The sequence below is a fragment of the Trachemys scripta genome, chromosome 1, assembly GCF_013100865.1.
Source record: "Trachemys scripta elegans isolate TJP31775 chromosome 1, CAS_Tse_1.0, whole genome shotgun sequence".
Lineage (NCBI taxonomy): Eukaryota > Metazoa > Chordata > Testudines > Emydidae > Trachemys > Trachemys scripta.
In genome coordinates, this window is record NC_048298.1 from 107,872,393 (window position 1) to 107,888,638 (window position 16,246).

Genomic DNA, 16,246 nt, shown 5'->3' on the forward strand with positions numbered 1-16,246 from the left:
ATAGACAATTTGCAGTCATAAATTAAGATTACTATGAGAACCATCATTGATGCATTTCCTGATTTGTGTTCACAGCCATAAATTGAACGTTACAGTTTTATATCTGTTTCCCTTGGGACTTTTTGTTTTAGGTAAAAGGGGAAATTATAAAGCTAATCTCTCTCTTGATTTGTGCAGTTCCAGGCTTGACTATTAAATAACAATGAAATAGCTGCAAAACACCCATACTCCTATTGATATTATAAATAATACATTATTCTGTAGTTCATTGATAGCATATTCACTCTAAATTCAGAGGACATTTTGCACTGCACATGTGTTAAGCCATTTTTTAAAATATTAATTATAATAATTATTATTCTTTCTGCATGTTTGCTAGGAAACTAGTTCTTGGTGATGAATAGCCACCAGGAAATATATGGGCCCTGATCCTGCATTTTTATCCACTTACATGATTTCCTATATTAACTTGAGTGGGTTTCTGCATGGCCATATGAAGTCTGTTATAGCAGATTTTACTGGGTGTTTGGGATCTAAACTTGTAAAATTTAACCCATTTTGTAGTTATTAGTTGGGGGAAAAAATCTTAGGCCCTCATTCTGCAATATGCTCATCCTGGGGGGACCGTAACGTGAATGTGCAGCCCCACTGAAGTCAACTGGGCTCCTTGGGGCTATTTCCTGTGTGGATCCGTCAGCAGGATCAGGTCCTTTAGGTTTTATCTATTTTACACAGGAAAGACTATTTTCTACCCTCTCCCTAATAATAAAATATCCTATGTGAATAGATTTTACTCTAAATAAATATAATCCACTTTTCTGTTTAGAGCAATCAGAAAACCTCAGCCGATAAAAGAGATTTTACATAAAGTTGGGAGCAAATTAAAATGGATTGTAATGGGAGTCCTGATACATTAACCATTCCAAGTGCATATCATGGTATATACTATATGGGCCCAATCATGCAACCCTTATTTATAAGAATTGTTTTATTAAAGTCAGAGAAACAAATTGTATGAGGTGTCTGCAGGATTGAGCTCTATGCACATTGGGCAAAAGATGAGAGAAACAGAACATGGAATGGTGACATTACGGAATGTTGGGATAGTTGCCTTACATAAGTGGTAAAGCTATGTGTCATCCTGAACGAATGTCCATGTAACTTTTATACCTTTATATTATAGTGTATTCCGTATATGCCACACTTGTTACAGAAAAAAAACTATCCTATAAATGTTTTTGTGTATTTTAATTACTATTTTTCAATTCCTCTACCTTACAAATTAGAGTGGTAGAAAAAACGACCATTGAAGGCCTAAAAAATTACTTAAAACAGTATTTCTATCTGGTATTGGGGTGTCATGATTTTAATATAGGCCATCTGTGACTAACAAAGGCTACAAACAGATGATGCATATTCTTGGAGAGCCTGAAATCTCTTTCTCCCATGGCATGCAGCAAGAATCTTTAAATCCTGGTTGTCCACAGGGTATCAAACCTTGTAAGTCTCTCACGGGTCTAAAATTGACTAATTCTGGGCCTTGGACTGGTTGTAAAATTTAATCCCTGATCCACCATGTTTTAGTAGGGGGGAAAAGAAAACATTTTTATAGTAGGTTTTTATTTTATCTAAAGGATGGCTGTTTGGAACCACTCAGAGTTTTAAAATATCAGTATGCAAGTGGAATGGTCAAAATGCACAATAAATGCAATTTATCACATGGTTTCCTCTGTTTAACCCCTAGTTGCAGAAATAAAGACATTCATGCCATGTTTGTCCTGACCTCATGTGGTACAAATGTTTTTACCACATAGATGGCTAGCACCATCTCCTGATAAACTGCATTTATCAAAAACCTCATAGGCACTCTGACTGCTGATCTATCCCCTGGAACTATTTTTAACATTCCAAACCCTTGAACAACTCCAAACAGTCACTATCTCTTTTTGAAAGGACTTAACGGATAAATGTTTCATTTCCCCCCCACCTCCCAATACCCCCAAATTACACTGGTGCAGGCTGGACAGTTTTTATTGGCAGTTGTTCAGGGTGATCTGTATAACTGGATTGTGGCTTCAGCACTTGTGAGTTATTCATGCTGATAAAACTGCACTGTCATGTATTCCATATCTTATATCACATGTGTGGTCATGATATCCATGGACTTTTCTGCAGTTCTTGTCTTAGCCTGTCCCTATTTGTTTCCTTTGCCTCTTAATTCATAGTACAATATTCTCTCTCTCTCTCCTTCAGGCATGTTCAAATGAAACATATAGTAAAGATAGTGAATAAAGGTCTGGTCATAGGTTGTACTCTTAGGGTATCCCTTTGGGGGTGAAGGTGGGTGCCTCTCATCACAGACATCCTTCTCTAGCCTTATGTGTCTCTGTAGAGCCAGTTTAAGGTGCAGAGTGTGATTCTCTGACCAAAGTCCTGGGGGAGAGGAAAGCAACCCTTTACTAGGCATTAAGCAGTCCAAAAAAAAGGTAAGGGCAAACTAAATAATGCTGCAGCCCATAAAACAATCTGGACTCCCCCAGCGGTTCCCCAAAAGATAAGAGGTCAGTAGTGTCCGTGAGGGGAGTTTGGGCCACTCACTCTCTTGTGTCCAATAGGACCCAGGCTGGGCACCCTGCAAACAAAAGGGGAAACAAAGGGAAGAAGGTCTCCCTCTACATCTTCAGAGGGTTCAGGTGGCAGATGCTTTTCAGCAGCTTTGTGGGTAAGCAGCCCCTATTCTATGGGGCTAGAGAGCTCTGGCTCTGCTTCCCTCTGAATGCCATCCTGCCCCAGGCTTGGATCCTCCTTTCTAAGGAGACTCCCTTTCCAGATTTGACAGGCCTCATAGGTACGCCAGGTTGGGCTGATTGTGCCCAGAGGAGCTCTTTGACCCCTTATTGATGGGAGGAAATGTGTCCCACTACATATCCCTGTGCTCTTTCCCTGCTTTCACTCCAAGTGATAGAGCTCCAACCAGGGATATGGAAAAAATCATCCTGAATTTAGCCACAGAAATTTCCCAATTGATACTAGCTCTCTTGCCAGTGCGTGGTGGCTGCTGTGATTCCAAGGGAATGATGGCACCTATTAAACTATTGGCAGCTATTAAAACAATAATGTTCTGCAGACCCTTTTCTTCTTTTTGCTCTCTATCACTCCCATTGAACCCTAATCCAGCTCCTAAAGCAATGTATTCCCCACCCTCCTAGTTGACACTAATCCAGCCCCTAAACTAACTTCCTGATAAGCTCCATTCCCTCTGACCCAGCTCCCTATAATGATGTTTCCATCTTCCTTGCTTCTCTTCTAACATTCAGTTTTTCCTTTCCTCTTCCCTTCAGTCACCAAGCCCCAACTACTGAAGGGCATTCATTTGATTCAAAGGGCCAGCAGCTTTCCCCAAAAGAGCAGAGAAACCTGCAGGAGTCTCTCTCTCTCACACACACTCACTCACTCACACTCTCTCTCTCTGTGGTGAGTATAATAGGCCAGGGACACCTGGACCGCAGTGGCCCCGGCCCTTCCCCAAGACCCCCACCAGCTTCTCCACTCCACACCCTCTCCTGTCCTCGCTTCTCGCCGTGTCCCTCCTCCTAGGGATGGAGGAGTGAGAAGGGATGCGGAGGGCCGGTGGACTGAGCAGACTCAGCCGGGCACTGGGGCCTGCGGCTCAGCAGGGGAGCAGGGCCTTCAGGGGCAGGACAAGCTGGTGTTAGGGGGACGGCAGCTTGGCCTGTCCTGACTGTGGCAGGGGGGCTGGCAGCTCAGCCCGGCAGGCACTTGGGGTCCGGGGGATGGGAGGGGTCGGCGGCTCGGCCTGGCACTGGGGGAGGTCAGCAGCTCAGCTCGGACTTGACCGGTGCTGGGGGAGGCCGGCGGCTCGACTCAGTACAGCGCGGCGGGAGGGTGGCGGCAGCTGCTCAGCCCGATGTGGCTGGGGTGGGTGGGCCAGGCCTCCTCCAGTCGCAGGGGCCCCTCAGAGTCAGGGCTTCTCCTTTTCTGGGAGTGGTTTGGGGCTCCGGCAGGGCCTTGGACAGGGGGGCAGAGCCGATGGGCTTGCCTCCCAAAGCAGGGGTTCACCTGCTGCCCACGTGCGCGCGCGCGCACACACACACACAGATGTAGGAGTTTAGCTGAGTTTCTGTGATTAGTTGATGTTAACTTTAACTTTTCTATCTCTTGAGATTTCCCCCCATGGATATTTGTTCTTTAAGTGTAGGACATTTCTGCCAGGCCCAGTGTATACTGAGGAAATTTCCCTCAATTTTAATTGGCTTGAAAAACCAGATAAACCAAATTTAAAGCTGGCTGGAATTGTAGCATAGACCGCACTCCAGGTGGCCTGAGCTGTCTTTAGCAAACCAATTTCAGAACTTCCTTCAGCAGGTTCCACCTGGAGTCTAGTCTATGCGATGGCTGCAAGTGGTTTTAAAGTTGGTTTAGTTAAACTAGTTTTAAAATGAATTTTTGGGGTAATTTTCCCAAGTAGACCAGGCCACAATGCTCTTGTAGCACTATGACAGTTACAGCCAAAGTTGTTCTAATCACCAATTCCTGACATGAACTAGCAAAGAGAAGGCACTGTCGTTTCATGGCACTGGTATTTTCTGGAGGGTGTGTCTTGGAGACCATTTGCTACTCTTCCATTTCACAGGCTAAGTTGACCCCATCCATACTGACAGGGGTGCCGAGAGCTATTAAACCAAACTGTAAACCCTGTATATGATGGAAACCACTTCAAGCCAGGGGGTGTGGCAGCACCCCCGCTGCCCTTAGTTCTAGCACCCAGGTGTACTGAAGAATTTTCCTACAGTTAATAAGGTGGCAGAGGAACTGCAGCTGGTTAAGGTGGGGGTTCCTTTACTTTCATCTCTTAAATGTTCAACACAAATGATTCTGTATAATACCTCTGTACTGTAATAAATAATTCCATGGCAGAGGTCTCTAGGATTAATAGAGATCTGTGCCCATGAATGCAACCAGGGCGATTATGTACTGCATATACATCAGAGCAGGATCTGTCAGATGGGTGGATTACTTTTGGAATCTGCATTGTGCATCATCCCACTTGATCCTTTTCCTGGCCAGCTATTATAATAAAAATATATAATCAGACAGTGGTTTTTTGGGATTAAAACATAATGTTCCTCTTCTCTTGCAGACTTTTGTTCTAAATATCAGATCACATTGAAGACTTCCTGAAAGAAAACCTACAGATTTTGTGTGTGTGTGTGTAAGTGTAATACAGATAATACAGTTATGATATGTTAAGGGGCTAAAAATTAATATTCTCTATATTACATTTTCTCAAGTCTGTCCGAATGAAGTAATCGTGATTTGCCATTTATCGACTTGTTTCAGTGTTGATAGAATCTTTCAACATACAGTGCACTGTGGATGTACAATAAGGTTTTGGGGCAAAATTCAGACCTGATATCTCAGTGCAAACACCAGGTTTAAATTTGGGGCTTTTTTGAAGGCAGTCGGGGACAAGGTTTGTTGTTAATAAGTGACCTTGAAAAAAAAATCCCAATACTTCCAGGAGATACAGGACTGAGAGCCAGGAGTTACATTGCCAACATTTTGGTATGTGACTAATGCTGCAGTAATATACAGGGATCAAGCCACATATAAATAAAAAGACAGGACAGTGTGATGAACAAAAATATATGATCCAGGAAATTACAATTAAATGCCATGGTACACAGGAGATGTGCTGCTTGTCTGTTACTGTGTGAGAGGATGGTATAGTGGTTAGAGCAAGGGACTGGGCTCTAGGAGACTTGGGCCATGGGGATACGCAAGTCACTTCACTTCTTGTGTGTTATTTTCCCCATGTGTAAAAGGGGACTTATGAGGCTTAATATGTTAATATTAGAGGGAAAATACTAAAATGGAGTATGCAATCCCAAACTGCAACACTGATAATTAATTGTAGTAGAAGCCACGAAAGGGTTGTGGCTGTATCTTTCTTTCATTCTTGGTACCAAAAAAGGCTAAAGAAGGGGAAAATGACTGATGTGATAAGTATTAATGGCAATGTCTTGAAGAGTAAACAGAATGGACGTGTAGTAATCAACTTCATGGTTCAGCAAGGAGGATTGAATCCAAGACCTCCATTGCTAAAGCATAAGCTTCTGCTACTTGAGCTAAAAGAGTAGCTCCTGTAGTTGTAGCAGATTTATATCTTCTGTGGACCAGTCACTCGAGGGGACACACAACACACATTGAACAGACCATTACATGATTATACAATCTGCCCCTTCTGGGATGGGCTGCCACCGCCACCTAGTTCAGAATGTTACAATAAAGGGCCAAACCCAGCTCTGATGTAACTCCAGTAGATTCAGTCCATGCCAGTGCAAATGCCCAGCCAAGCCCCTGGTCACCAGTATTGGCAAGCCATCGGAGGAGGGGGTTGTGGCAAAGCAAAGTGTCCTCCACTTCCCCTCTGCCAGAGAACTTGCCTGCAGCTGGAGCAGCCCCAATATTGGGCAGTACCAGCTGGGTTGGGGGCATGGGTGGTCCAGCTATCAGTAGAATTTAAAGTTGCTCCCCTCTGGCAGAACTCAAGGGAGTGCATGCACTAATACCAATATCCACCCTTCCCCAGGTGAATCCTTCCTGGTGCACATGGGACCACACTGGTACAGGAAGGGATAATTCACACATTAGCAAGAGTGAGGCTGGCCCATGGAAGGATTACATTTAACTCTAGGGTTTTTAATGTGTGGTATTTTCCTGTCCCTGGACTACATGCAGTAGTTAATTTTAACTATTAACTACTCCCTCTCTGGAACAGAGCCATCAGTACATTTCCCAATAGTAAATCACGTTCTAAAATTGGCAGTTCACTGGAATTTCATGAAGTTATGTCTCCTGCCCAATAAATATTGGCTCCATACCACGTCTCAGAGGAAAGCTGAAAAATAGGGCAGTACTACTCTGGGAACTTACTGTGAAAATCAGTCACAATTCAAGCCCAGTGTGAAGGAAGAGCAAATACAAACTCCAAGTAAAATATACAAAATGCTGTCTTAAACTGACCATGGGGTTTATATTAGCATTGGCTAGGGGAAGCGTGGTTTGACACCTTGTTCATAAAAGCAATAGTTAATCCAGAGGCTCCTGGTGTCAAATCTGCCAGGCTATCAGAAATTCATCACTGCAATTCCTGAGAGGCCCTGCAACAGAGATAAGTGCCATTCAGAAACTGTATTCCCTGATGCTTCGATTCTGTGGTACCTGGAGCAATCTTGGTGCTTGGCTTTGAGCCGTAGAATAGCCTGAAACATGCTGCTTATCTTTGTACATCAGAAGTCTTAGACATGCTGTTTGAAGATGTAGGTGTATGCAAAATACTCTTCTGTTTACAGTACATTCATTTTATGTTAGATCATGCTTTTCCATAGGACAAGCCATTTTTGTGTAAAATGAGAGCACAGTTTCCTTCAATCCCCACCACTCCCAACTCCCAAAATGTGTGTGTGAAGGGAAGGGCAGGCTACAACTATTTGTTTCAATTCAGTTTCTTTGTCTGCAAAATGACTGATTTGTGTGAAAAAGCAGATTTCTTTCCACTCTTTCACCCGTGAGCGCTTCCATTTCTTCCTAGCCTTGTTAGCAGTGGTGTTCAACCCCTTTTGCCAGCACACCCCAGTGTATGTTCATCCTGGTCTTCCTGGAAGCAATGAATGTTCTCTACTACTACTAAGATTATTCCTTAATACCCTGAAGCAGAAAACACAATCACACTCTTTAGACACACTGAAACTTGTGAAAATATTTGTGGAATGACTATGGGTACGTGAGACTAATAATAATCCTCTGCATGTTTCTAGCACCTTTCATCTGAGCATTTCAAAGCTCTTTACAACCATTAGTGCTTCAAGCCTCACAGTACCCCTGGCTAATCAGCTTAGTATTATCCCTGTTTACCTATGGTGAAAGGGAGGCACAGAGAGTTTAAGGGCCTGATTTTGAGAAGTGTTGAGCACGTGCAGGTTGACTTCATATGGAGTTCTGGGTATCCAGCACCTCTGAAAATCAGGCCCGAGTTGTCTCCAGCTGGACACCCAAAAATATAGACACTTGAAATCACTAGATATTTTTGAACATTTTAGCCTAATGCCCAGATCCTCACAGGTATTGAGGTACCAAACTCCTACTGAAATGAATATGAGTTAGGATCTTAAATACCGTGGAAGATCTGGGTGTAAGTGACTTTCCAAAAGTCACATGCTTAGTCTCTGGCAGGGAAGGCCTATAGCACAGATCTCCTAGTTCCCCATCCAGTGTTTTAACCATAAGGTCAAGCCCCCCCTCTGTTTCAATGGAGACTAGAGAGCAATGGCATCTTAGCAAGTCAGTTGGCAACCAAACTGTATTTTACTTAGATTAGGTCACATGTTTCCATCTAATCCCCGCACTGAAAATGCCCAGCTTCCTGTTTTCCCCTGGTTTTCCCAGCAAGACATATTGAATATGCAGATGTGCAGGCGCACACACATACACGTGCTTTCCTGGAAGCAACTGCTCAGACTTTGTTCTGGATATTTGTTTTACCCTAACTTCTCTAATCCCCAAAGTGATATTAAACAGATTTTTTTGTTTAACCTTTGCATGAAACACACACTGTCTCTCTCTTTATGTTTAAGACTATGTGGTTTTAGTTACATTTTGTTAAATGTCCAGAGAGCTCCCTGCAAGGAGCATCACATAAATGAAAATATAACATGATTATTATGTGCAATACACAAATATATTCTCAATCACATCCCACATATGCTTCCCCTAGAAGATGGTCTCGAACACACACTGCCACAGTTCTCAAATATTTCCATGTAATAATAAATAACCATGTTAGTACTGTGTACTTATACAGTGCTAGTCCCCAAGGACGTAAAAATGTTTACAAAGCTTGGTAAGTGTTATGGGGGAAATGAGGCACAGAGAAACTAACCAATTTGTCCAAGGTCAAAGAGCAAGACAATGCCATTGGGAATAGAACCTAGGACTCTTGACTGCCAGTCTCCCCTCTAACCAATAGGTACATTACTTCCCATGTAAGGAATCTCTGGGTGCAAACAAAAGGTACAATGCTTGCCAGCTGAACCACACACAGGTAGCATCAGAGAGAGAGACTAAAGGACTTGCCATTCTAAAAAACAGGCTGCAACCTAAGGAAAGAAAAATCTCTACTAGCTGTAGTAATATAAGAGCATATATCCCTACATAGGAATTCTTTCATTCTCCAGCATACAATCCAAAGCACAAACTCATCCACTGACACAGGCACAGGCTTGTTCTGGACTACACTGTCACACAAACCACATGCACGTACACACACATTATGAAATGCAACCCTCCTGCACAACAGTAAGCATCTCTCCCTGCCTCTGCCAACAAATGACCCCTCCCCACCACTTATCTCCTGCCTCAAACCTACTTTATTTCCATGGGAGAACCCTTTATTCCAATGGAAGAACATTAATCTTTATTTGGTCAACAAAGCCAGCTTGCATTCCAGATGAATAGTCATTCCACCCACAGAACTTCCCCTGTCCCTTTCCATCCATCATATTTAATATTTCATTAACCAAGAAGAACAGAAGTGTACAAGATAATCATAGAAGAAATCTTCAATATTGTCAATGACCTTTTGGATGACATTCTGAAATAACTGCCTTCCAAGATTTTTTTTTTTTTTTTTTTTTTTTTTATTAATCCTTATTTGAGTTGTTACCCACTAAATTTTTGTGGGGGTGTTTGCTTTTCTTCTAAGTTAAAGGTCATAATAAACAGTTTTATTAAGTTTGTGGAAAAAATTATCTCCCCCAAGTTAATCCCTTGTGTTTGATAATTTTCTGCCTAGACATAATTCTGAATGGGGAATTAATAATAATAATAGATTACATTTATATATTTTTTTTCATATACGGATCTTGAAACATTTTACAAACTATTGTAACACCACTGTTGAAATAGATATCTCCATTTGGCAGATGGAGAAACTGAATCAGAGTCTCTATGAACTAGTGCGTCCCAAAATCCCACAGCATATCAGAAGACGTGCTAGGAATAAAATCTAAGGGCTTGGCTCAAAGGCCCCTGCTCTTACCGCTAGATACACAGGGTCAGATCCTCCACTGGTGTAAATAAACATATTCAGTGGAGCTATGATTATTTACACAAGCTGAAGATCTCACCTTGTATCTCGTAGCTGAGACTGCCAGCACAACTGTAACTTGAGTGTCACGAACTAGGAAGTCTAATGATATCGTCATTGTACTCCCAACACACACATTTCCATTTCATTGTGAATAAGAATTACTCAATAACACTTTCTTTTCTTCCCCAAGCATGAGTATGACAGTGTGGTGACATTTGAGGTATGAACATAACCAAGATTCATTTTGGACCAACAAATAATAGAAATCTAAACATCCTTTTCCAACATCATTGTACCTAGTGAAGGAATGGCAAGTATTTTAGATCAGTACTCATGGGCTGCAAAATGTAGGCACTATAGATCAGATTTTCAAGTGCTCAGCGTCCACAGGCTAGGCCAGATTTTCCAAACAGTTCAGTTCTCACTTAGATATCCGTTTAGGCTAAATTTTCCAAAGGGGTCCGTACCTGGAAATTCCTGTTATGGCAATTATCGTCTGATTTTAAAAATTGCTTGGTACCCCTATGTGCAGAGCTGTTTGGAAAATCTGTCCACTTATCTTGGTGCCTAAACAAGAGCCTGAGGTCTTTTGAGAGTCTGGCCCCAGTGCGGAATAATAACTGCATCCTTAAAGTGTCCCTATGGTTAGATGAGCAGTTCTGCCAGCACGTCGTCATATCTGCTGAGTTCACTGGTGTAAAACAAATTTTCATTCCTCTTAGCCCTGCAGATCCAACACAGCTGTGAGGGGAGTGAGCTGCATTCTATTATGGTTCCTGCAACACCCGCAAAGCTAGCAGTTTACACCTCATGCTGATGGGAGAAGAGCTAGATGTTGAGCTTCTGAGTGTATTTACAGCTCTGGCAGTTAAAAAAAAATCTCTTTTGACTAGAAAACTGAGCAAACTGGATCTGACAGACATTGAGAAGGAAGAACTATGGGGGGAAGTGCACTGGCATTTTTAGTAATTTTTTTAATTTAGCTTTGAATTTTCCTTTCTTTTGTGTCTCGAAGAACAGAAGTTTAGAGTCTGAACTTCAGAGAAGGGTGTACCAGTTGCCACGGCAAAAACCTTACATGTGAAATAGCAGGTACTTGTGTGCAGAGGTGCCTTTTCGTGAGAGTGAATTCAGGTGTCTGTACCCATGCCCATACGCCTTAATGTTAGGTCTTGTCTGCATGACAAAAATGTACCGATTTAAATAAATCAGTTTAGAAACTGATTGAATTAAATCAGTGAAACCCAATTGTGTGAAATAAACTTATTTCAGTTTAAGGGTTTGTCTATACATAAATTAGTACCAAAATAACCTTATCAGTTTTAATTCACACTATAAATCATTTTGGTGCAAATCTATGTATGAACACTCTGTGGAATAAAAGTGTCCTGTTTCGATTTTGTCAGCTCTAAATAGGGTACTTTTGCTCTGAAATAAGAGTGTCCACACATTGACTTGCACAGAAATAAGTAATGGTATGAATTAAAATTGATTTGGTTATTTCAGTGCAGGTTTGTCTATAGATCTGTCATAAGAGTGTCTCTTACTGATTCAGCTTAAGTTGTCTCCTTACCAATGTAAGCTAAATCAATACAAGATCATTTTAAACTGAATAAGATTGTTCACACAAATTGCACTGATTTTAACCGTAGAGGTTTCCAAACTAATTAGTTAAATTGGTAAAAAAAAAAAAATGCATGTAGACAAGACCTTATTTGTAGTGCTTTGATATTTTCTATAAATTCTGTTTATACTAAAATCCTTATGAAATATGTGGTGCAAATAAGGTTTTCTTTGCTTGGGAAATTGCCTGCCTAGTTACAGTAAATGTATGTAACTAGGTAAGATTAGATAACTATAGCTTTAATTCCAATGTATTTTCTTTATTACTTGTGGGGTTGAGTGCTTTGTGTCCAAGCGGGAATATTGCCTAATCAATGGAAGGATGATTGGGTGGCCAAAGGATGGAAATGGAAGACAGGAGATCTTGATTTTAGCCACAGTTCAGCAAAACATTTAAGTACATGCTTAACTTTAAGTATATGCTTTAGTGCTTTGCTGAATCAAGGTCATTATTCCTAGGTCTGCCACAGGCTTTCTGTGTGACCTTAGGCAAGTCACGCAACCTTTCTGTGCCTCAGTTTTCTCATCTGTAAGATGAGGATGATAATACTTCAAAGAGGTGTTTTGGGGATTACCTTCTTAATGCTAGTAAGGTTTTGTGACTATTATTATTAATTATTATTATTACAGGGAGTTTATGGAACTATTTCTAAAGATATTAAAGGACAGAGAGAGAAAAATTACATTGAAATAGAACTGATTGTGGCTTAATATTTTTCATGGTTATTGGTAGCTATAGTCATGTGTCAGGAATTACTAGTAGTTGTGTTAGTAAAGGAAACAAATGGGAGACAACTGATCCCTCTGACTGACACTTACAGATAGTAACTTTTTGTTTTGAGCTTCTAAATGTTTCTCTAGGCTGTTCGCTCATGGGGAACTTGAAGCCATATAACAACAGCAAAACTCAGTACCTTGTGTACTGTACACTCCTTGCTATTTCACAGAGTTAATACAAATTACGGAACAAAACTCAGTTGAGATATGTGAACAGAAACATGGAGTGTAATTCTGTGAGATTCTGGGAAGTGTTCAATGTCCTCAGCACCTACTGACTTCAGTGGGAGTTAAAGGTCCTGAGCACCTTATAGGATCAGGGTCAGAAAACACCACTTGAAGGTCATCCAGCATGTTCCTCTTGTTTGACCTGTTCTTGAATCTCTGCAGAGAAGGTGCATCACCTTGGGGAAGCTATTTCACTGCCCAGTTGCTCCTACTGTTAAGAACTTTGTCCTAATATCTAGCCTAATCTTAAATGGGGACTGCTATACTTGCTTTCATGCCAGAATTTGAGTTTACATTTCTGTATTCTCTTGCAAATATTGTGGCCATCACTAACCCTCTAGCAGAGCAGGGAGCTGCATTCCTTACACAGCTTGAGGGACTGATGATATCAGCTGTTGCAGGTGAAACATCAGCTCTGAACTCAGGTGTTGGCAGGCAAATAAAGGAAGAAAATATTTTCCATGTTGCTTTCTTTCTAATGTAATGTGTTTTCCCTTTAAAGTGTTTAATCCTCCATATAAATTTAGCACTTGTGAAACAGCCAGATATACTGCCTTGAGGACTGGACTCTTTTTTGCACAGAACACATATAGCATTGGGCAGCAGCAGTGAATGCTTCCCCAACCCTGTCCTATCTTATGTTTCAACTCTGACTCCATGTATCTCCTGTCGAGTGAGAGGGGAGTTCTGAAGCCCTCTGAAGAGGGGTTAATTAGTACAAATTGAGGTGGGTTTTGTGAGTGGAAATTGGATTGTGACACCAAACTTATGTCAAATCAGCAAACAGCCATCAAATGATAATATTTTGTCTTTTAAAATGTATAGTGTTCAGTAATTTTTAGACTGTCCATAAACATTTTATTACTGATTTACAATCTTAAATGATTTATTCATTTAAGTAGATGAAATTAAGACGGTTGTGAGTCCATGTTTAAAGCTGATATGCTGCTCTCCCAGAAACCAGGGAGTTCTCTCAGTAATAGGAATAATGAAGTCCAAAGTGTGGGCAAAACGTGCCCCATCCAGCTCACATGTGTATAGTCCAGTATTTCTGATTCAGGTCTTCTACTGGACCCAACATACAACTGTGGTCTAGAAGACTGAGCACAGAGGTGGGAATTAGGTGACCATGAACCTCATTCTCTGGGGAATACCTCGAACATAAGGGGGTTCCCAGGATGGTGTACAGCTGCCAAAATGATTCTGTGCTGTCTCCCCTTCCCAGCCCCTGAAATTGAGAGCATGGCTAGAATTTACTGAGTTCTGCTTTTCTTAGGTAGTGGGCAGCTCTAGGAGAATGTTACAGTTACAGCAGCCCTGAAGTTGCTTTAATTTAAGCAGGAGGCTGGGCAGGCCCCAAGCAGGGCCAGGAACTGGGTAAGAGTAAAGGTGTTTTAAAGCTACTTTGCCTGCCACCCTAATTCCTGTGCATGGCACAGGAATGAAAGAACAGGCTATTGAGTTTAATCCTGACTTGCTGTGTGACCTTAGGCAAGTCACTTAGCTGCTCTTTGCCTCAGTCCCCATTTGTAGAAGATGGTTTACCCACCTTTTTAAATGCTTTGAGGTCTGGGAAGACGGTGTCATGTAAGTGTTAAGTGATTTTTTTTATTACCATCCACTTCTCTGGCTTCAACATGGCTGATCCAGCCTATTATCTGGTCCTTTTTTGATTGCTTTTAACAAACATGTTTTCTCACTATTCCTTTCCATTCTCTTTCCCTGGTTATGCACCTCGGAGACAGCTGTCACAGGGTATGCTGAGTCTGGCAGGTATATCTTGGCATTTTCTGGACTGTATCTGACCTTAATGACAGTGAAACTAAATAACACTGACCAGAGGAAGTATGGAGAAGAATAAGGTTAAAGTAGCAGCAAAGTAACAAGGAAAGGAAATGTGGATGTGCCAGAGAGGCTGACAAGTGCTGAGATGCAGAAAAAGGTAGCATATGAGCACTTAAAAAGATAAAATACTACAGTGCATAAGTACCAAAGGAGACAAGAAGCAGTGTGAGCTGGAGGAGTCTGGCAAGAATAATAGCCCCTTTCTCTGGAAATGGAGAGATTGTGTGGAGAAGCAATTTAACAAGGCAGGGAACGCCACAAGACAGCCAGACATGGAGGATCTGTGTCTGGGGATATTCAACAGATTTTTATAATACCTTGGTAAAACCCCAGCTGGAGCTGAAATAATGCAGTCAGCTCTGGTTGCTGTTCAGTTAATAATAATTAAAGAAAAGACAAAACAACAAACTTAGCTTTCGAAAGATTTATAAAGGAGAATCCACTTAGGCCCAAGGAGCTGGAAGTTCAGTAATAATAGCTGAAGAGTTCAACTTCAGCAAGTTTGGGTGAAGAGTACAGCCCAACACAAGGTGGAGGAATAAAAGGTGATTTAAAATTCTGGCAGGTGGAGACACTTTGGCCTTGGGAAACTTAAAATTCGTTAGTCTCTAAGGTGCCACAAGTACTCCTGTTCTTTTTGCGGATACAGACTAACACGGCTGCTACTCTGAAACCTTAAAAAAAACAACCTCTCCACTGGTTCTAACATCAGTTCAGTTGAATTGATGGTAGCAACAAGGCTCTTGAGCCCTTAGCTAAAATGGCAGTAAAAATAAATCTGGCTGCTGGAGCCTATGGCTCTAGGGCCACCTGTAGTGCCTCTCTTAACAGAACCTAGGAATCCTCTCTACAGATACAGAAGTTAGAGCACTCCTTATGGATACATGAGGTACTCCTGCCAGACAATGGACCCAGAGCTCCCCTTTTAGGCTAGGAGGTGGGGCGCTTTTCCCCAGTAATGGAACCCTTGCTGGATCTTGGTTTCCTGAGGCTCTGCTTATATGAATCTTTTTTTTTTTTCTTCTGATGAATAAGTGGGCTCATGTCCATACTGGGAGGAAGGATCCATCTAGACAGCAGTAAATGCTCCTGGATGCATTGGACATCGTGAGCACTTAGAAACAGGAATTGCTCCAGAGTCAAGTTGTGAGAATAAACAGGAGCTTGAAAGGGGCTCTGATTGCAAAGGGAGGAATGTGTGTCCAGTCCCGCCCAGTCTGGAGGAAACTGAACAAGAAGCAGGAATGATGATCACACAAGTTGCAGCAGAAAGAGACTTAAAACTTCTTTCAGTGTTTTGTTTACAACATTTGATAAAGTGTCACACTTGGGACCTCCCCAAGTAAAAAGCAAGGATCAGAAGATTGTAGGGATAGCTTTTCGGATTTGTCAGGTCTGATTTCAATGTCGCCTGGGTCAGGATTCAACTTTCGTATAGTATGTATCAAATCTTAGCAGATTCTCTCGTGGACACCCCTCTTCTAGTTGTGATCACGCAACATCCCTCATGCAAAGGGACCAATAATAGGAAAGTGGTGGTGGATCTTTGATAGATCGTATTGAATGAAATAAGGCTACAATTTCAAACTAGGATGCCTAAAA

The 16,246-nt window shown here is 41.7% G+C and overlaps 1 protein-coding gene across 2 annotated transcripts in view; it reads left to right on the top strand.

The window, feature by feature from the left end:
- WNT5B (Wnt family member 5B) overlaps nucleotides 1–16,246 on the top strand; it is a 98,196-nt gene that overhangs the window by 56,945 nt on the left and 25,005 nt on the right. Inside the window, exon 2 of one of the 2 annotated variants that reach the window (XM_034780886.1) lies at nucleotides 5,162–5,233. The exons of the other annotated variant lie outside the window; for it this stretch is intronic. The gene's annotated coding sequence lies outside the window, so the exon portion shown is untranslated. The remainder of the gene's footprint in view (nucleotides 1–5,161; nucleotides 5,234–16,246) is intronic. 2 annotated transcript variants of the gene reach the window in all.